Source organism: Molossus molossus, unplaced genomic scaffold (assembly GCF_014108415.1).
Source record: "Molossus molossus isolate mMolMol1 unplaced genomic scaffold, mMolMol1.p scaffold_m16_p_9, whole genome shotgun sequence".
Lineage (NCBI taxonomy): Eukaryota > Metazoa > Chordata > Mammalia > Chiroptera > Molossidae > Molossus > Molossus molossus.
In genome coordinates, this window is record NW_023425403.1 from 68,395,704 (window position 1) to 68,417,787 (window position 22,084).

Consider the following 22,084-nt stretch of genomic DNA (forward strand, 5'->3'; position numbering starts at 1 on the left):
GTTGAATCTTATCAGCCAGTATACTAGTAATTCTTTCACAAGTCTATGTGACAAATAACAAAGCCCAGATTGTGCAAAGCTGCCAGTGTTTTCTATTTATATTTTATTTGTATCCATTTAACTCATTTTAACTGGCAAAATTTTATGTTTTTATGCCCTATTTTATGATGTGTTTTCACGAAGAAGTTAAAATATTATTTTAGTATGCATGTTGGAAACTTATCCTAATAGGTGCAAATTCATATTTTCAAATGGTACGTTTTGATTTATAAATATAGGAGCCTCTTTCTTATCCTAATTCAACATTTTAAAATTTAATTAATATAGAATAGGCATTTTGACTATATTTTTTGACATGTATATCAAACAATTGGTGGTCTGAAAAGAATTACTTTTAGGAAAACAGTACATAAAAGGCACAATCAGCTGTCAAAAAGAAAAACAAACAAAATTGGACATTTAAATAATTAATCAGAAAGAAATGATTGGAGAAAGACTAATTTAAGGTGGAGCAACTTCTCCCCCCAAAAAGGCTATTGACAAAAAGTAAAACTGCTTATATAAAACATTATTTATTCAATATTAAAACAACTCTGTTGTGTCTTTAGGGAGAAAAAATAAGTAATGTGTGATTTTTAATTATGTGCATTGTTCAGTGAGTGTATTACAGTTTTCTTCCTCTTCCCCCTCTCATTGACCCCCTCCACCCATCTCTCACCCCACACCCCTGACTTCCCACACGATTGTCAGTGCCATGGGTTATGCACATATGCATACCAGTTCTTTGGTTAATCTCTTCCCGTCCACCTTCTCCTTTCCTCTGAGATGAAATTTGATATCAAGTATTATTACTGCCCTGGCCAGTTTGGCTCAGCGGTAGAGTGTCAGCCCATGGATCAATGAGCAGTGGGTTCAATTCCAGTCAAGGGCACGTACCTCGGTTGCAGTTTGTCCCCAGCCCTGGTTAGGATTGTGCAGGAGGCAACCAATCCGTGTGTCTCTCACTTCAATGTCTGTCTGTCTGTCTGTCTGTCTGTCTCCCTCTCTCTCTCTTTCTCCCTCCTTCACTCCCTCCCACTCTGTCTGAAGATAAATGGGAAAACAAAGTATTATTACTAAGGTAGGGGACTTATATACAGTACTCCAGTGGTTCAGATGGTTTCTCAGTGTCTATCACTGAACTAAGGTTTCCACAAATTCTTCTTTGACAATAAATAAAAATGTAATATATAGTGCATTGTGTATAATTTGACACATAACTTTTATATTTAATCTAAAACTTTATTTTTAGAAATATGATTATTACCATAGTGAGAAAATATAAAGCTTCATTGAAGATTTAAGTTTTAAGTAATAATATTTAAATATAAGACTGAATTGTTTGGGTTAAACAGCCATTCTCCACTAGGGTTCTTCAAAGTATAAAGCCCTACAGAATATGATTTCTCAATTTCCCATGGATGTCGCATAACTAGTTTTAGTTGAAACATATAAGAAAGAAGTTAATTTATGATATGCGATGAATGTCCGGATATTAGGGCTTAATTCTCTTGCAGAACTCTGGTGGAGAGGAGATGAGAGAGAAATACAAAAGCCAGACAGAGCTGGTAGTAAGGAGGCCACCACCAGAAGCATGACCAATGACATGATTCAAATAACAAATCTTACTGGAGTTTTTGGTGAAGAGCTTTCATCAACCCGATGTTTCAAGTTAGGTTAACCTATAATTTTTGTAACTATTTTGTTTTCAGGAGTAATGAGTTTGTTCTATCTATCTATCTATCTATCTATCTATCTATCTATCTATCTATCTATCATCTATCATCTATCTATCATCATCTATCTATCATCATCATCTATCATCTATTTATCTATCTTCTGTTATTATATATTGTTTGTCATTATAATTTGCCACCATGGAGCCTTTCCTGAAATACCAGACTACCCTGAACTAGGGATTGCAGTTCTGCTGTTCCTGTGCACCACCACCAAAACCTTCATTGCAACATGTGCTTTGGTATTTCTCTGTTGTTCTACTTCCAGTACTAGAATGTGAATTCCTTGGAGTCATCTGTGCATTATATTTGCTTTAAGCAAGCTAGAGGGTTTATAAATGCATGTAGATATGCACTGAATTACTAGAAGATTCTGAGACAGTGAAGAAAAGTGAAAACAACTGTAAATATTATACTCTTTAAGAATTAATAGGAAGGCAGAAGGTAGAATTACATAACCTTTAGGATGTACATGTATATGAAACATTAGAATGTTCTGCCCATGAATATACACAAAACCTTTCAATATCAACTAATAGTACTTCTTACCGCATCAAAATTTTTAAAATGGTTTTTCTGTTAGAATAAAGACCTTCACCAAATCCCCACGTTCTCCAATATTTTATGTATACTTCATAAAAAAAATAAATTTTCATTTTAATATTCTCCCTAGCAATTTGACACTACCATTAAACTCATGTTATGGTTTCAAGTCTAGTTATTTAATTATGGAATCTCTAATAGATACCGATACTGTTACACTAAGTGTTTTGTTATAGGTTGCTCTTTCTCTGGTATGCAGTCTCTCTTACTTATTTTTTAGCATGTTGAATTAAGAGTATTTATTCATAGGTATTCTAGATTGATAGAGTCTACTAAATTAAAATTTGTTTTCTTTTTATGACTGTATTTATTATGTACCTCATACTAGCCCTGTAGTTTCTCACTACACATATCTGTATTAAAACAAGTGACTTTTTTTAACTTTATTTTTATTGTTGACACTATTACATATGTGCCATTGCCCCCTAATTTAGTCCACCTCCTTTCCTCTGGCCATCACCATGTGTTGTCTGTGTCTGTGGGTTATGCGTATATGTTCTTTGGCCAATCCCTTCACCTTCTTTCATCCACCCTGCCCCCTCCCCTCTGACAGCTGTCCGTCTGTTCCGTGCATCTATGCCTCTGCTTCTGTTTTGTTCATTACAAGTGACTTTATTTACATAAATTTTTTTTATCCTCACCCAAGGAAACTTTTGCATTCATCTTCAGATAGAGCAGGAGGGAGAGAGCGAGGAAGAGAGAGAGAGAAACATCGATGTGAGAGCGACATCGACTGGCCGCCACCCACATGACCCCAACCGGGCGGAGGATGAACTGCAACCGAGGCATGTGCCCTTAGCGGGAACCGAACCTGGCTCTCTTGACCATGGGCTGATGCTCTAACTGCTGAGCCAAACCAGCCAGGACTATTTACATACATTTGTAGAGAAATTAATTGTATGTTTGATTATTTTGGCCTTGGACTTTTTATATATAGTATGCTGCCTACCACCTTCAAAAGCTATGATTTTTAAGAAAACATTAATGTTAAAAACAGATACTAAAATTAATTTGTATGCTGAGAGTCACTATGGCCTAAAATCTTAAACATCAGTAACTCTTAAACACTTTTACTATTAAAAAGCTGTTGACTCCACTTTGTTAGACAGAATGTTCATGTCATCAGCTGGAAGACTGGTGGCTTTATAGGCAGAAATAGTAAGTGCCGAGTAAATTTGTTTCTTATTTTTTCAAATAAGAACACTAATAAGCTTCTGAACCTAGAGGCAGTTTAATTAAAGTACATTCAAAATATAACCATAAAAGTTAGTTAATGCATCAAGAAGTAATGGACATATCAATATTGTTTTAGTCATCCTCGGTGTAATGAAAAATGCTGTTAATATTTTGAACTTTAAAATTCGGACTTCTACTTCTCCAAAAAAATTCCCAAATTTTCTGGAGTTTTCTGGATTAAAAAAAAGTTGCTGATGTTTTTCCTCAGTCTAAATTTAGTGGAATAAATAATAATTGACATTTGAAATATATCATAAAGTCACTGTTTCTTTATGCTGCACCTCTCTATCCCCACATATTTGTCCATTGACGTTAATTTATTGTGCTAGTTTCTCATTGTTGCACATTATATGTTATTATGAGATTTATCTAATTTTTAATTTATCAAAAATTAAATATTCGAGACAGATAAGCCTATAGTATCAGCTTTTTCCCATTATAGAAAACATAAGCATTTAGAGTTGGACTAACTACTGAATACCTAACTTATATTAGTGTATTTCAACCTTCAGCTAAAAATACCAAAATTATGTAATCAATCGATAAATATATACTGCAGGCCAAACATGTGAAATAAACAATATGAAATACCAAAGCTACAGATTTTGTTTTGTAACATATATTTTAGCCCAGCCAGTGTGGCTCCATGGTTGAGCATCAGCCCATGCACCAAGAGGTCGCCAGTTCGATTCCCAGTCAGGGCACATGCCCCGGTTGTGGTCCTGATCCCAAATGGGGGGCATGCAGGAGGCAGTCAGTTGATGTTCTCTCTCATCGACATTTCTGTTTCTCTCTCTCCCTCTCCCTTTCTCTCTCTTTAATATCAATAAAGAAGAAAAAAAAAATCAGAATATATATATATATTTCCCCTAAGGTTGAGGCTTTTCTTTTTATTTGTTTTTATAAAATTTTTTTTTTCATTGATGACCCCTACCATTTTAGAAGAGGGTGTAATTTAAGAAACAGATAACATAGGGGATTTACTTCAAGCCATAAAACATTTATTTTGTCCTTCCTGGTGTGGTTCAGTTGGTTGAGTGTGATATCTTGTACCAAAAGGTCGCCAGTCTGATTCTTGGTCAGGGCACATGCTCAGGTTGCAGGCTCGATCCCCGATGAGGGTCATGCAGGAGGCAGACAATTGATGTCCCCTCCCTCCCCTCTAAAATCAATAACAGAATATTTTTAAAAATGTTTGTGGCATTCTGCTTAGTGAGCAGTGCTCAAGATTTCCAGTTACTAACATACTTGTATAAAAGGTTGTCATTTTGATACTCTGAATTTGAGGACAGAGCACCAAAGGCAATAAAGTAGTTAGCAAACTGGCCCTGTTGGGATTGCTTCTTGTTACTGTTTTATTCTTAGCATCCAACCTGTGTGCCATCTTTCTACAAAACATCTTTTGAAAATAATTATGCTATCTATTACTTTTCTCAAGTTTGTAGAAATAATTGTTTTGAAATTTGTTTCTTTTTATACATTTATTTTTTAAAAATTCTAGTTTTACTGAAAGTAGGATTAAGTGTTCAAATATGGCTTTCTTCTTTTAAATTCTAGATTAACATTACACAAATTAATTAATAGTAAATGTTATATGTATATATATTATAAACCTGAACCTGTGTCTCATGTGACTATGTAGATGAGCATAGAGTGAAAGCCCCCTTTCTTTAGTAATTTTTATATTTTGTTAATGTTAACCCATATATAGAGCCACAAGTATTTTTATTTTAAAATTCTCCAATATGAAACTTCTCCTTCACTTTTATCATTTAGATATAATTTTTCTTGGCATATCTCAAAGTCTCTTCTAAAACACTGTCTAAATACCTACTCATGTGACTTGATTCCTCAGTCTCCAAGCCGGTGAAGTAAAAATATTGAACTTCATGCCAATGCTTTTAATCCTCAACCCATAACACTGGACATTCTGTGTCTCTGAATCCCAGACCTCTTTCTGAAGTAGATGGCAGATTTCACATGGGAAACCACAGCTCAGGGGAACTTTATGACACTGATTTTATTATTTTATGAATTATAGTTTGATGAGCAGAGCTTCCAATAATACTTTAATGAAAACTTAAGAATATCCCTACCGTGAGATGCTCATTCTATACATGCAATGATGGGTGCTTGGTATAAAACATGACCTTTAGCGTTTATGTTTCCCCCATGCCTTGCTGACTATCCTGCCACACTGGACTTTCATTTTTCTCAAGCATTTTCTGTCCTTTTTCAGATGAGTCCATTTCTCTCCTTACCTGGATTTATATGTCTCCTGTACCGTCAGTGCTCAGCCAGAAATTCTTATGGGTGAAAGTTTTATATTCTCATCTTCTTTGAACACACAGCACATTAGTGGGTACAGAGAATTTTTTTTCAGAGTTAAATGAGATAATCTATGTCTGGAGCACTTATCCCACATAAATATTCCATGACACCATAGTTAGTGCTATCAAATTAGCTAATGAGTTTGAGGCTTGATTTTATAGATGGGAAAATATACACATTGTGAACCACTGAATTAAAATAGTATTTGTATACATTTCATAATATCACAGTTACCATGATTTATGCTTGATCCCAAATGGGAAAACTGATACTATAATATTTTGGAGAACATTTTGACTATATATGACAATGTTGAAATATGCAGTTGTGGAAGAAAAAAATAACTAAAAAAGCTATTCTAATCAGTATTTTCTTTACCAATTTTTATGAAAGTATTTGCTGGAATACATTTTTATAATATTAAGAAACTCTTAATTTCTTCAATACAACTTTATTGACCCTGAATTTATTCAGTAAATGTATTGAGGAGAGACAAATATGTTTAGTCTGTAAAACACAGAAGGTATCAGCTGTTAGATATAAATGAGCCACAGTAGATTGAGTTCAAAATCACAGAATCCTCTTGACGGGCAAGAATTCAATTTTTCAGCCCTTAATGCATATCACTTGTAAAATTAAGTACTTCAGTTTTACCTAGAGTAAAATTTACATTTTTCAGGATTTTATTATTACATAATCATTATGAATATTATTAAAGAAATAGAGTCATTTATATGCAGAAGACCCCAGTTGCTTCTCCAGGACATCTGTAACTTTAAGATTTTGGTAACATTTTGATACATAGAAAGTTGAATCCTATATAATATTTGTGGTTAATTTGCAGGAGCTATAGGCCAAAGATTCGAGAGTAGTCTTATATACATGTGAAATAATAATATACATTTGTATTAGTTTTAGTTGTGGTCAGGTAGAGAGTCTTTCCTCATGGGAAAACCATAATAGGCTATTAATTATTGTACTTATTCTGCTTTATTTCCATAAGTCCTTTTGATAGACGCAGAAGACCTCACTTTCTCACTGTTTAAAAATTATATTTATGTAGTCATGCCAGTGGCTAATATTTTTATAGCATTAAAAAAGTGAGGTAGAGAGTAAAATACTAGTTCTGCATATTAGTTCCACATATAAATTTGCTTCATGTAATGATTTATGAATTATTATTACAAATGCCTATATATTATTTCTTTCATTTAAGAAGTGTATTGGTTTAGTGAATTGATTGCATCTAGTTTTTTTATTTTGTAATTTATTTACATATTGCTGAAATATTTTTATTTGGTAAATAGATACGCATTATTCTCAAAAAACTGTAAAAACTTCATGTCAGAATTACCATTTAAAACTGTCTTTTCAACCTTGCCCAGCATTCACAGCCTGCATTTATTGAAACTTTTTTGCACTCGTCCATGTGCCTCCGTTTGCCCTGCACACGCACAATCGCAGGCCGCTTCCCCTCCGTTTGATAGATGGAGTGATTTTACTTTGAATGCTTTGTTATGGGTTCAGAAGTAGAGTAATAGCCCCCTTGTCTCTTGTGCTTGAAGCGGTTTGAATTTCTCTATCAACTTGATGGAATGATTTAACACATTCATTCAACCTTGTTTGCAGGACCTGTAAGATGACAGCAAAGCACAGGTAAATCTCAAAGATACTGGCATGGGTTTAGAGGAGTTTATATGACACATGAGATCAAAAGTGCATGTGGAACTAGTGGCTATTATGCTTAAGTGCATAGGCACCTAATAGTATTTTGAACATATTTTTAAAAAGATCTTGCCCACCTATTCTGGAGAACTGGGTCCAATGTTTTCCTTAGACTTTTCCTAATCCACTACCACTTCATCTTGTGCCCTTTGGCAAACTATTCCTAGAAATTCATGTGATAACCTCTGCATATCATAACCTGTTTTGTTTCCACAGAAGCCATATTTTAAACTTTCTTTAAATTTTGACATCACAATTGTTGCTAGTATCTTATGCTACAGTTTCAGAATATTAAACAAGTATAATTGTTTTAACTACTGTGAAATTGACAGATGAAGCTGAAAACCAAAAGCACCTTTCATGGGATTTTAAACACTATTTTCCTCCATATGCCATCCCAATTATTATTTAGATATTACATTCCTAATTTACTGTTAAGGTTGATTAGAATTCAAGCCTCTCAAAAGCATGCACCAAAGGTCTTGGGCTGTGGAAAACATTTTTATAAAATAATCCATTAATGCAGAGGAGTGCAACTAAATTAGTTAGCAATTTGCTGAGCATGAATTAATGAACAGAGCTTCTTCTAGCTCCCAGAGTTGTAATTTTCATAATAACCTCAGACCTTTATTTGGCAGGTTGTTTAGTTTTTTCGTTTGAAGGTTTTCATTAGTCTAATGAGGACTGTGCAAGGGCGAGCAGTCAGCACAATTTACATGGGGAAGCTATCATAATAAATGAAGCAATTTGAATAACACGCAAGGGTTTATGCAACAAGATAAGAAGCGATTGTAGAGCGAGATTTAGAGGTAACCAATACATTAGACCAACTAATAACTTGAAGTAATCCCAATAAAAGGCTTAAGTGAAAGAAATGAAATTAATGATATATACAAAGTTGTAATGATATGATACATGATTCATTAGATTAATAAAATAAGTATTCAATTGTTTTTAGTGCTTTTCCTCTATGCTTTGTTTGTATCAGGCATTTTAATTACGATTGTTCACTGGATCACTTTGCTTAGTTAACTTTTAAACCGTAGCTGAGGTTTTTAATGATATTTTCTTTCTCTTATTTAATCTTTATGGCCTTGATAGTTCAATGAATTAATTACATGCAGTATATTGTGTATGGAGATGCTTTTTAAAAGTAATTGCATATAGCTCTACCTAAGTGGTGATTAAACTTTAAGAATGAATGCACAATACGTTTCTAAGTTTCTTAAAGCAACTTTTGCTTCTATTCTGAATTGTTGAAGTACCTTGGTAAGTAGTTGATTAAAATCGTATTATCCATAATTTCATGTCAAAATTATAAAAACTAAGATCATTTTATTGTTAAATTTTCAGAATAAGAAGAGCCATTTATAAAAGACATTAGATATTATTCATTTATATCCAATGTAAATCTTTAAGGTGCAAGTTAGAAAATGTCATAAAAATAGCCATACATTTATTCTCTTGTTTACATATCCTTCAATTGAATGTGACATTTTGTTTTTGTTGGCTTGAAATTATACTTTTGTGCATATAAGGTAGTCTGAATGTCCAGTGTACTTTCTCAAGACCATGAGCTGAGGAAAGAGTTGATAAAATTTTTTAAAATTTTGTAGTAAACCACGTAAACTTTAGAAAGAGGGTTTCATTTTGACCATGAAACCAAATTACTTTAAAACTAAATAAAATGTAATGTTCATCATCAGTATGTATTAGCCTTTACTAGTCACACCTTGAAGAAATTCCACTTCTACTCAAATATCTATGCTTATTGACCAAAATTAATGAACTTTTATTAAGTTTTTTGCCAATCGATTTTCTTCTAAGTTATCAAGTACTGGCGAGCTTCTCTGCCACGGTTTCAAATCACAACATCTTGTTATAGAGAATTAAGAGATAATTATCTTCCTTCCTTGTTTTATGAAGGAAACAAAAGGTTTAGCCTTCTTTTTATTTGTGAATGTGTTAAAAGAGAATTAGGATACATTAAAAATAGTATTGGCTCATATATTTTAAACTTGTAATTATAGTTATTCTTAAGTTTTGGCATTTGAAGAGAGGGCACAATTGAATTCTTTTTTTTTTTATCCTCATCCAAGAACATTTTTGCATTCATCTTCAGGGAGGGAGAGAGGGAGGAAGAGAGAGAGAGAAACATCAAAGTGAGAGAGACATTGACTGGCCACCACCCACACGACCCCAACAGGGGCTGGGGTCAAACTGAGGTACGTGCCCTTAGCCGGAACTGAGCCAGAGACTCTCTCTGGTCTGTGGGCTGATGCTTGAACTGCTGAACCAAACCGGCCAGGGCACAAGATTGAATTCTTCCATACACTGTATTTTATTTCTTTTTTTTTTTTTTTAAGTAAAAACTACTTCTAAAGAGTGAGATTTTCTCTCTCTTTTATTTTTTCATTCTTCGTTTCTGCTTGCATTTGAAGTGTATGTATAGAAATTTAAATATAATTTTGTATCTTAATATTATTTTGTATTATAAAGTTGTGATAACTGTAAGATAATTTTGGATTATTAGGGAAACATGAAAACAAATATATAATTCTTTGAGTTATACTCTATCAATTTGATGTATAATGGACTTCACTATTATTTATTATTTATGATAATCATTCATTATCTATTTTATTAAGACAAAATGTAGTCTGCGGCTATTGTGAAAGCTTGAATTTACACAAGAGTTGCATATTCATCTAAGAAATTGTTATCACTGGGGGCACTCTGGCACCTGGAGAAAGAGCATAGCCTGGGAATTAGACCTTTTGTAGTCAAGTCCTGGTTAAAGTTGTGAATGAGGTAATTTATATAACATAATTTTTCTTCAGTTTTTCTTCTTTAAGAATTTGTCATGTAGTACCTGATAAATAACCACAAAGTTTTGTTATGAGCATTAAATGCTCAACCTGTTTAGATGTATTGTACACAGGTTAGGGTCTCATCAAGGAACAGTGCACTGGAATAGTATTTAAGGTGCGATTGGAAAGGATAATGCAGTAATCTGAGGCTTAGTAGAAGCCAGACTGTGACAGTCTGGTGCTGCATCTGATTGGCTTGCTGGGATATCCAATTGACCAATCCATCCAGAGGACTAGGACTTGTCTTAAAGTCACACAGGTCAGAGAGCAAGGCAGAGAAGATGGGCAGTGAATCTGGAACATCCTGTTATGGATCATAATTTGCTACATTACAAGCTCTGTGAACATGAGGTGGGGTCTACGTTATTTACAACCAAATCATCAGTGGATGTCACAACTGGTGTACTGTAGTGTACTGAATAAAAGAGTGACTTATCTGACCAACTGTCAACTTGAGGGAAGTGACAGCACCAAAAGAACACAATTCCAAGAAGTATTTGTGGAGGGATATGGGATGTTTTTATAGTTGTAAACTCACGTCTTTATATAAATCACTATACATATTTAACAGCATTCTAATGAAAGTTAGCATTTATTTCAGACAAAGCAAGCAATTTTCTCTGTATTCATTCATTTATTCATTCATTCAAATAACAGTTTGTGATTGGCTACAATGTGGCAGGCACTGTGCTTGTTACCAAGGATACAGAGATGAAATTTTAACGGAAGAACATAAGACATTGTTGTGATTTTAAGATATACTAATGAGAGGCTTTTGAATAAAATTGGTGATACCATGAGATAAACCCATATATTAGAGTTATTAAGAAACACCATAATTCTCTCTTGCCTAAATTATAAACTCTATTAAAAAATGGTCATGTTTCCAATGGTATTTTTGCCTTCCATTTTACTGGCCATGATGAATATGCAGGAAGATTTCCATCCCACCTCCTCTACCTTCAGCTAGATTGAGAATTGTTGTAGGCAGCTGTGTACATTATTTTACTGGCAACAATGAGAAATTCTAGGGGAAAACTATGCAGTAAATCATTATCATGCTAAGGGTGCGGTATCATGTTAAGCGATAACACCGTGTTAAGGGATAATATGGTAAGAGAAAGGATGTGGCACTTCTTGTGGACTCCTAACAGAAAGTCTATTTGAACCTAGAGCTGAGGATAGAATGCCTTTCTGAGTCTCACTGTCATTTACAGGTAGGATGGAAGATTGGGCATGTTCTATGTCATAAATGTAGTTTCACGGTCAAGAGGGGAATTTTCGAAGGTGAATAGTGCTACATTCTCCAAAGTGGTACTTTTCCTCTTGATGTATCTAAAAGAAAATCCAAATCAAGGCAGGTGGACAGTTTAAGGACAGTGTGTCTCCATGACCACAGATTTAAATTAGGTTATCTATGCATCACTTAGAAAAGTATTTGGCACAGAGTTATCTGCTCAAGAATGTTGGGTCCCTTTGTCTACAAAGAAAGAAATCAGGGACTTACGTCTCTAGATATGACTAGAAGCATTATACAAATCAGGGTGTGTGTGGTTTTTCTCTGAATTGCAATTTACTTATTTGTTCTTGAAGTTTTTTGTTTGTTTGATTTATTTTAATCTAATAATTTTGACTCATATTTTCAGTTCATGTTATCTTTAATAGAATCCAATATGATGAAAAAACAACATTGAATGGTTATTCTATGAAAACTCTGATAAGAGATGAGTACTGACTCCAGGTATCCTCTGAACATTACTCAGAGACAAAGACTGTGTGTGTGTGTGTGTGTGTGTATTATTTTTTATTTTTAGTTTCTAATGGGGATCTTAAATCCTTCACATTCCAACAGAATCAGTTTATGCTGTATCCCAACTTAAATGTAGTATGCAAGTTTAGGCAGTAGGCAAAAAGAGATAGAAATACTTCAGTAATATTGAAACAGTCTTTTTTTTTTTTTTTTAATCATTAATTCCTGTTCCTCAAGAGTCTCCTTTCATACACGTGTTTCATTCTGCTCTGATCTTTGTTACCCTGAGAGCCTTCACAGGTTTAAATACTTGCTAGTAATACAACTAGCTGAGCTTTTCATCCTCAAAATGCCCACTTAGTGTCCAAATTGAATCAACTTTTGGAGTTAAATAGCCAAAGCTCTAGGTTTACCTATTAAAGATCGACTGGTTCCTTTTCTCTGTAATATATAGAAGATACGACGAGTACCTCTAAAGTTAGAATTTCTAATTTGTATTTTCTATTTGCAGAAAAAATTGTCTTGTTACCACATTCATGTAGGAAACATAGACTGAACACTCCATGTTCCAAGATCATGCCTGTGGTTGGACATGAAATAAACTTACTCTCATTGGCTTACCAACCCCCAAAGAGAGGTGTTTGTTTATCAGGGCATAATTTCAAGATGCAAGTTCAGAATCATTATAATTATATTAATAATAGTCAATAAGAAGCTATCAATACATGCACGTTTTTTTACCGATTGTTTATAGCCAATAATTTAAAGTCTCCACCACCAAATGAAGAAATTTATAGCATGTATGAAATCAACTCAGATAATTAAAGATAGGCATATTTTCTCATTGTCATATAACGGATTTCTCTCTGTAATATGATAAATCTTTTATACTTCATGTACAGTTTTGCAGTTTACAAAGTGGAAAAAAGAAGTGGGCAAAGATCAGTGGTTCTGCCGTAAATGTCAATAAGTTTTTAAATGCATATTAAGCTTAAGGATGGTAAATACTTTAAAAACTCCATGGATATTGCAATAACTCACTTTTAGACTCCATTGAATCAACATAATTAAAATTAATTGCAAAGCAAATTTTAGGTTTTGGTTTTTTTTTTAAGTAAAAAATTTAACTTTTAAAATCATGTAAAAATGTCACTGAAATTCTAAGTGGAAATTATGTGCTTTTACAGGTTTCATTTAATTTTGACAAAAGCCTTCTGTTTAATGATGGCAAATAATTAATATATTATTATAATAATGTAAGATGCTATAAATAAATTACGATGTCAAAAATGTAATCTATAGAATAAGATAGTATATACATTGAAAATCCAGTATGCTTCTTGTAAAGAAAAATAATTAAGACCGTAAATAGTCAGGTAATGCATTTTTATTGATATTTTCTAACATCTACCATTTTATTGAAGGTATGGTATAGTTTATCTGCATAATTAAATATTAAGGTAAGCCATACCAGGTTTTGTTTTTTTGCTTTTTAACACACTTATTAAGAGAAATTAAGTGAAACATAAAGGAAAGTTGGAGTCAATAAAAAGCAGTTTCAGGCAACCATAAAAATACTTCCTCATATAACTGATATTCAGTGTCACCTAAGGAAGCAATCATTCTTGGCCTGAAATAAAGTTAGCTAGTAAATCCCTGGCATCTAGTTGCAAAGCTTTCGAAAGTCAAATTTCCATAGAACCATTAGATATCCAATTTTTGTTTTTTTTAACCTCACCCGAGGACATTTTCCCATTTTTTTGTTCAGGTAGAGTAGGAGGGAGAGAGAGGAACAGAGAGAGAGAGAGAAACATCGATGTGAAAGGAGCACATCGAGTGGCTGCCACCCACACGACCAACCAGGGCCGGGGACAAACTGCAACCGAGGTACGTGCCCTTAGCGGGAACCGAACCCGGGTCTCTCAGGACCACAGGTCGATGCTCTAACTGCTGAGCAAAACCGGCCAGGGCTTAAATACAATTGTTAATGATCTCCATTATCCACAAATATTAGTATCAAAATGTGCACATATTAGTGACAAAAATATTTCTAGGGGAACAATGTAGTTCATGATTACAGAGTATTAGTTCTTTCTGCTTAATGAAAAATGCTATGAAATATAATTATTGATAATTAGCAGAAGTTAAAATAAGAAACAGGACATTTCCTTTATAATATATGTATTAATAGTACATACATTTGTATGAAGAAAAGGTTTATGAGATTACTGGATAAACAACTGTAAAGACTTTTATTATTCTTAGTCATCATTTTATCAGTGACTTGAAGAATCATTCCAATTTATCGCAGGCAATATTCTAGTAGTTGATTAATGAGTTTGCTAAATATGATATTTTTATGGCAAACCAAATATCCTAATTTGTGTAACATAAATTTAAATAGAACAAAACCTACATGTTATTATAATGTTCATAGCTCTACAAAATTTCAAAATTATTTTATCATATCATAAGAATTATGATGTTATATAGAATGAAAGGACCATAGATCTTTTGATATGTGGTATCAGTTCCATTTATTAGTGATAGTTATGGTGATATATGCTTCTGTGATAACCCACATATAATATCTGTCCTGAGAATGACATGACCAAAGGCATTTGTAATTATATTTACTTCTGAAAGATTATGGTTTATAGTTAAAACAAAAGAGGCATCCTGTCATTTTCTAAACCCGTTAAATGTGACAGAATCTATTTTTCTGCCAACTTGTGAGGACCAGGCAGAGAGCAAATCTGCTGTGGTCAGCTAAGTGTATCCACTGAGCAGGAAAGTGAATTTAATAATGCATTATTGTTCTTCACTGAAGGTGAACTGTTACAGTGCCTTTGTTATAGCAGACTGTGCCTCTGCTTCGGTTTCCAGATGCTGTGTAGATTACCTGATTAAAATCTCTAATGCATGATAAAATGTACCAGGTATACTTTTATATTAACATAAATGCATCCATTTTGGGGTCATAATACTGAATCTAATTGGAAATGTATTCCAATTATATTGCCTTGTGAACTCATTATAAATAAGCATTTGCTATTCGATATAGAATAAATGACATGGAAGCACAAATTCGTAAAGCTTATCTTAGACTGATGGTGAATTTTGTAGATACTGACAGAAATTTCTAATATTTTATGATATAATTAAGAATATGATTTCAAATCAAATTTATTTACTTTGCATATTTTAAGACAAACTAAAAAATCATTAAGACTCGTGAAAATAGGTTCAGTTCTTTATAACATTTTTTAATGCTCTTCTCTTTCATTCTAACATCTTTTGATACTTTCCCTTACGACTACATTGATGGACTATAAAACTTTCAGAATTTTTTTTGCTCTTATTCAGTTGAAAAATGCCCTGTAAAGAAGTAGAGTGTGGTGTAGTTTTATTTCTCCATTTTTCCCCAATTTTTTTTTTTTTTTTTTAATCCTCATCAGAGGACATTTTTCCATTTTTTGTACAGACAGAGTGGGAGGGAGAGAGAGGAAGAGAGAGAGAGGGAAACATCGACGTGAAAGGGACACATCGAGTGACTGCCACCCGCACTATCAACCAGGGCCGGGGACAAACTGCAACCGAGGTACATGCCCTTAGTGGGAACCGAACCCGGGTCTCTCCGGACCGCAGGCGGACGCTCTAACCGCTGAGCCAAACCGGCCAGGGCCATTTTTCCCAAATTTAATTCATTGAAACATAAAGTATGTGTAAAATAATATCTTAAGAGAATTAGAAAGAAATGCTACCTTTATTTAGGAAATCAAATTTCATAGGGAATTTGTTTATATAGATTACTCTTATCATTGTAAATTCTTACTTCGATAGAGAGTCCTATTATTAAGAGCTCCAAAGAGTTTATGAAAACATTGCAGGTTGAAGGTTTCTGTTAGCCAAACATATTGCAGATTCATGGTTGAAGATCAAACAGTTAATTTTGAATTTATTTCTCAGAAATTGAGCTTTTTGAAATAAATATTTTTGGTTATGCATCGCTGAAAGGGTGTAGGGTGTACACAACCTACTCTCTGGTGTCACTCCTGAACTTCATAATAAAGAGGCAAAGAAATGCATTTTTTCTGAATAACAGGAGCACTCATCGATGAATCTCACTACGGGCCGTAGAACATTCAAGTTCAAGAGACAGGAACAAATCAGCAGTTGTGCACTGAACTGACTGACATTTCTCAGAAGGGGGTGGGGAGACAGGAGGAGATAAACCAGAGAACTTATATACTTATATGCATAGCCCATGGACACAGACAGTAATGTGGTGAAGGCCTGGGGGTGGTTGGGGATGAAGTAGGGAAAATGGGGGACATCTGTAATAGTGTCCATAACAAATGTATGTATGTGTGAGTGTATTCAAATCAGCAGAGACAAAATAAATAAATAAAAATAACAGTAAACCTAGTATGAAATGTTTATATAGATCAGTGAATGAGAAAATAATTTCCACCATTTCTTTCCTCTTAACTGATAGAGCTGTGTATGGCAGAACCATAATAATTTCAGCTACATTTGTATTTTGATATATAGATGTTAAGCATTTTTTTGTTGTTAATCCTCACCCAAGGATATTTTTTCTAGTGAGTTTTAGAAAGAGTGGAAGGAAGAGAGGAAGGGGGTTAGGGAGAGAGAGAGAAGGAGAAATATCGATGTGAGAAAGACACATTGATTGGTTGCCTTCTGCACAGGCTCCAACCAGGGCCGGGGATCAAACCTGCAACCCTTCGGTTCATGGGCAGATGATCTGATCATTGAGCCAACCGACCAGGGCAACATTCAGCATTTTGAACTATTCAATAGATTATGAAAGCAAATATCATCAACTGTGCAATGTTGAAGAAAGAGAAATGAATTACAGCCTGGTGGTAAACATAAATATCAAATTACTTCCTTAAACAAGTTAAACTCTTAAATTACCCAGTTGACCAAGTTAGTCTCTTCATTTAAAAGGACAGGAAATATTTTTTTAAAAAATTGAAATGCAACAAGAATGCAGTGTTTTACCAGACCCGGAAAGCTTGCTCTAAAAATACAAGTAAAAAGTCGATCTCTGTATGTGAGACAGATGCCAAACATCTGAAACTGCAGTCACTCTTCAAGATTCTTTTAAAAAACGATGCAGTGTTGTTGGCCCTTCCTCAGAGTCTTTACAAACTCCTGTAGCTCTGTGTGCAGTGTTCCCGTGGGACGTCCATGTGGGGATCTGAATATTCAGACAGTAGATTTATGCACCGGTGATCCACAGAGCTGGTGGTCAAGGAAGCACCGCCTGGTTCCCGTTCTGGCCCCTCTTCACGGGCCCCTCTGCGCCCAGATCTCCAGGCGCCACGTTAGGTCTGGACATGCGAGCCCTCTCTCCCCCACTGTGGCATTCACAGGCCTCTCCCCCTGCCTGTGGACCTCTGTGGTCCTTGTCTGAGAACATCAGAGAACTGAAGGTTACCACTGCGAGAAATGGATGAGCTCTGTACCATTCACACTAAACCTTCAGTTACTTCATATAGTGACTGTGCCTTGGAAGTGTCTACCTGACCACAGGGGTCGTGAGAGGCTGTGTGAATGGAGTGTCCGCGCTTGCGTCCTCGTTTGGACTCTGTGCGCTCAGGGCCCTCTCCTCGGAATTCTTCTGTCCACGGGAGAGACCTGCCAACCTGCCAGGGTGGCCTTTGCCACTCCTGCTCTGTAAGCCCTGCAGCCCAAATCGCTTTTGCATGAAGTAGTCCTCCATGGAGGAAAACGAGACAGAAACAAAGACTCATAGAACTACACTTGAGTACCATCTTCATAATAAAGTGATATGAAAGATGGCCTTAGACATTTTATCTTTCCAGTCCAGATAGTTAGGTTTTTAACCTTAGTATTATTTTACAGTGTGGAATGTCTAAACGCAGTGGCCTGTGGTGGGTGGGGCACCTAGCTTTAAAGGTCAGGAAACGATAGTGTAACATGAGATGCACTTTATGGTGATTATATTTGCAGGTCTAGAGAAGCAGCAAAGGGCTCAGTTTAATTCAGAAGCTGGCATATCTGATGCATAAAATAAGTTAGGTATTTTGTGAGTTATATTTAAACTTATAGGGAAAATGTCAGCATAGCTCATGTATGTATGATTTTAGTACAAAGAACTTAATGGAAAAAGGGTGTATGTGTGAAATACATGTATATTGACTTTGCAATGCATTTCTAGAAAATGGCAAATGTTTATTGAGCAGCTACTCTATATGAGGCACCGTGACTGATACTGGAGATGCAAAAAGGAACAGGGCACCTCCAGGAGCACAATTCCTAAAGAGAAAACCAAACATGAAGAAAATTAAGGCAGAGTGTAATACATCCAACAACCACAGTACATTCAGGAGGACATCAAAAAGCAATGATTGAGCAGGAAGGAGGCACTGGAGCCCTTATCTTATCTCTCTGCTGAACTGGACATTGTGGTAACACAGACATTTCTGAAATTTCTTTCCTTCTCCCTCCTCCCATGTTTTTCCCAAGGACTTTTCACTGAAGTCTGAGGACTGGGCTCTGTGCTAGCTGCCAGGGACATAGTGCTTGGGAAGATAAATATAAAAATCCTGCTCTCATGGAGTTTAAAATCTTATCATAGTAATCAACAACAAAAAGGTAAACAATAGCCCAGGCCGGTTTGACTCAGCAGTTAGAGCGCCGGCCTGCAGATTTGGTTTCTGCTAAGGGCACGTACCTCGGTTGCTGTTTGCCCCCAGCCCTGCTTGGGGTCGTGTGGGTGGCAGCCACTCGATGTGTCTCTCTCACATCAATGTTTCTCTCTCTCTCTTCCTCCCTCTCTTCCTCCTGCTCTATCTGAAGATAAATGCAAAAATATCCTTGGGTGAGAATAAAAAAATAAAAAACATAAATAAATTTAAAAAATAGACAGTCAACGGGGAGGCCAATGCATGGAGGACTATTATTGGCGTTTGTGCTGTGAGCGGTATGAGCAGGGTAATGTGACAGGAACAGGGGAGGGCCTCAGGAGATGGCCCCAGCAGCCTGTCTGAAATAGCATTCGAACTGACACCCGGATGATGACAAGACAGGCAGCTGTGGAAGGAGATGGGGAAGACACTGGAGGCCTAGGGACCTGCAAGCACACAGCCCTGACGCAGCAACCGGTTTCTGACATGAGACCCGGTGGCTGAAGAACAAATGTTAGGCAGCCAAGCTTGTAGCAAGTCACGGCGGTAGGCAGGGACCAGAGCGTGGAGGGCTTTGTACTCTGTGTTAAGAAGCTTGTCTTTTATGAGCATCCATTTAGGATTTTTACCAGGGGAGTATGGTTCCCATCGGCTTTTGTGTTACAAATATAGAGCATGTTTAACTGGGTGGGAAACGAAAACGGAAGAATAAACTACTTAAGTGGCCATTAAAGAGTGGAGGTGAGAAGTGACGGTGGCTTTGACAGGGTGATGAAAATCGAGGTAGAGAGAAATGGATCAGGTGAGCGGTGCTGACTGAGTCTGTTAATGCAGAGAAGGGCGGTGAAGAAAGAACAATCAGGGTGTCTCTACACTGAGTCGTGAGCAACCTGCCGAGTCCACCATCGTCACCACTTTCCACCCAACACGCAGTGCAGTGTCCGCAGAGAATCGGTCCGAGTGTCGAGGAAACGCATATGTCAGGTGTAAGCTTGGTCTGACGAATGAAGTCCGTTGCACCATCACCAGAAAGTAAAATACTTAGATTCATAGCTGCTTGGCCAGAGAGGCAAGGAAAGCCCAGCAACAATACAATTAGTAGTTGAGAAGCGTCTTTTCTCTCTTCGTTATGCTCTTTTTCCTGAAGATGCTGCATCAAGGTCAGTAGTACTTCTGAGCACCTACATGAAGCCTTTGGGTTTTGAGAGAAGAGTCCTTCTCCAGACATTTCACTGGGGCACTTGAGCAGATGACATCACGGCGTTTCATGGACAAATCCTTTAACCAAAGTTAAAATTGCAGTTGAAAAAGGTTATTCCCATTAAAAATATTTGAGAGCAATGAGCAAGTTTTATGCATATATACACTTTTATATCTAAACTTTTAAGTGTTTTACATATTGACATATCAGATTACATTTATTAATTTTTAAAGTTATTTAAATTAGACTCTCAGTTGTACTATTTCTTCAGAGGGATGATAAGCTTAGTTAGATCTATGTTTGTTAAATTTTTACTAGAATAAAGTTTAGGAGGATCAAATCAATACATTTCCTTTTAATCATTTACTCTTGAAATGAGAATAACCACACTTCTTTAGCAAATAAATATGGGCATTAGTCATCAGGGAATTAATGCTTTAATGACTATATTTAACCATTTTCTACCCCAATTTTGGTGCAAAATTTTTACTTGTTGTTTATCAAAGAAAGTATCCAACAAATTATAATGTGTATATTTAAATATACATTTTCCCTTTAGTTTACTCTACTTGGAAAACAATGTTAAGCTATTGTTCAAAACATTTTTTAAAAAATGTCCTCAGATAATTTATTGAATCTTCAGAATATTTATATAAATATTTTTGACCATCATAAAATTTCACTAATTTTATGTATCTGGGAAATTATCAAAGTACATAAAGATTGGTGATTTTGACTTTAATAAAGTAAATCAAATAAGTACCTAAACAAGCTAAGCCATGCAAACATTCACTACAAATTATTTTTATGGGAAGTACATTCAGCATCAAAGCACCGACTTGCAGGTGGGGGGGGGGGGTAACTCATCTGCCTTAATTTTAACCTTTTGTAATTCACAGAATCTGTGAAAGAATTTACTGTGTCTATAAAATAAGGCAAATTTACTGTGTCACTTTCTACATGAAATTTGTTAAGTAGATCTCCTTTTATGATCAAAATTTGAAAATCATTTTTACTCCTTTATTTCTAATTACTTTTAATAAAACATTACAAATTTTAATTGAAAATCTTTGTAATATGTCATTTGGAAGTTCTTAAGTACACTACAAATCATTAGTGTTTTAACTTTTGGAATGAAAATTTACATGGTATGTGTCAATTGTATATCTATGATGACAAAACAACAATGTCTAGAAGAAAACTTACTTAAGGTTATTTTATACTAAATTTTCATTGGTATTATGCATTATATATTATAAGTGTTCTAACAAAATATTAATATATTGATATATTATAATATATTGATAATATATTGATATTATTAAATATATTGATATATCAATTAATATAATGATAATATATTGATATATCAATTAATATATTGACAGTAGTAAACCTTTTTTTCTAAATATAATTTTTCTGTACTGCATAATTAACTAAATTACATAAAACATTTTATACTTACTACAATAGATTTAAGTCACAAAGAGATGCTCAGATATGTTAAATATTGTGCTGGAAGTTAAGAAGTAGACACTCTTGCCCTGGCCGGTTTGGCTCAGCGGTTAGAGCGTTGGCCTGCGGTCCTGAGAGACTGGGGTTCGGTTCCCGTACCTCGGTTGCAGTTTGTCCCCGGCCCTGGTCGGTTGTGTGGGTGGCAGCCACTCGATGTGTTCCTTTCACATCGATGTTTCTCTCTCTCTCTTTGTTCCTCTCTCTCCCTCCCACTCTACCTGAACAAAAAATGGAAAAATGTCCTCAGGTAAGGATAAAAAAAAAAAAGAAGTAGACACTCTTTTTTGAAATGATTTTTAGCTTGTTGTGCATGACCTCTTTTAGATGAAAAGATAATTATTTAGAATGTATTTTGATAATTTATCTAGAATTTCAGCATCATTATTTGCATTGAAAAC

The 22,084-nt window shown here is 35.1% G+C and overlaps 1 protein-coding gene across 1 annotated transcript in view; it reads left to right on the forward strand.

Moving 5' to 3' along the window:
• Positions 1-22,084, forward strand: part of DACH1 (dachshund family transcription factor 1) — a 410,092-nt gene that overhangs the window by 297,949 nt on the left and 90,059 nt on the right. The window lies entirely within an intron of this gene.